General features: G+C 42.6%; 1 protein-coding gene across 1 annotated transcript in view; it reads right to left on the reverse strand.

Moving 5' to 3' along the window:
- The window catches only part of KIAA1644 (KIAA1644 ortholog), a 280,240-nt gene that overhangs the window by 21,908 nt on the left and 256,993 nt on the right, over positions 1-1,339 (reverse strand). The window lies entirely within an intron of this gene.

Below are 1,339 nucleotides of genomic sequence, written 5' to 3' on the forward strand. Positions count from 1 at the left end.
TTGAGTAGGGAGTTCCCCATTGTGTAAGGGTGCTGCTGGTTCAAGGATGCATTGGGCAATACTTTTATTCCAGTACAGGCATGAAATAAGACTGTTCTTTGTGTTTGGATGTGTGTGTATGTGTATAACAGAGATTGAGACAAAATATGCATGGTCTTTTGCATGCTACTGCATCTGCAGGAAATACTCATATTTCAATACCAGCTATGTATAAAGCAATGGACACATCTACGTGTTCATTAATGCACTGTAGTTACTGCGCATTAAGTTTAGTACTTGTATAACCAAGTACTAAATCAGTGTTCAGTAACTCATGTTACTGTATAGCAGCTCTGGCACATGCCTTTTTTAGTGATGGTACTGTGCAGTACCATATTAGCACTGTTTCTGCTGTGGCACACTGCCGTGCAGTATTATTAGGCTACTGCACATTTAGTGTCTTGTGTAGACACATCCACAGCGTGCTAAAATAAATCACTAGTATCACCAGTGCCATATTCAATGTTTTTCCCTGACTGGAATCTGTCTTTGGTCATATGGCTCTGGAGTGTCAGTTCAGACAGTGTGGCCAGGGAATGTCAGGGTTTCTATCCTCAACAGAAGCAAAGGCTGCCCTACAGCTCATAGCATCTTCTATAATGGAAATGGTGTTGGTCATAAAGCTTGCAAAACCACTTCCTCACCAACAATGGCTGAAGCCTCCTACTTAAGCAGAGAGACCACTTTGTCTCCAGTCCATTTTCTGGACACTTTCTTGAACAGGTGTGTGGACACTGGGCTGGGGATACATACATCATTTGGAACAAAACTGCAGGATTTGTTCCAGCTCCTCCTCCAGTGCATGTCTTCCTGTGCTGCCTTCTGGGAGTGACACTCCCTTCAGCCCCATTTCAAAATAAGCCACTTTAGTCTCAAAAACCACAGTACACAAAGCTGGGCTCCATGCTCAGGGCAGTACCAAGCACCTGGTCAAACTTCTTAGACTTGTAGTAGGCTGGCAGTGAATTTCTATTGACATCTTTTTCTTGCAGTATAAAGTCTTCAATTCTTTTAATTTTCCACTTGCATCAAATTGCTGCCTGCTTAATCGCCTCCTCTGCTAGCCTCTTGGAGATGTTTTTTTTCTTACATAGATATACTAGATTTCAAGTGCATCTACCTCAAGTGATAGACCCTGACCACACAAGAGAGGTAACACTTGATGTAAGCTGTTGTTGGCAATCCCTTGATATGAGGGTGATATCTACCACAGGTCACTAATTGAGGTGACTTAAGAATCTAATGGTTGAGCCACAGATCCATTTGCAGATGTTGCAGGTCTTTCCATAGGGGAAAGTAG

Source organism: Gavialis gangeticus, unplaced genomic scaffold, assembly GCF_001723915.1.
Source record: "Gavialis gangeticus isolate Ggan-Ray unplaced genomic scaffold, GavGan_comp1, whole genome shotgun sequence".
Classification (NCBI taxonomy): domain Eukaryota; kingdom Metazoa; phylum Chordata; order Crocodylia; family Gavialidae; genus Gavialis; species Gavialis gangeticus.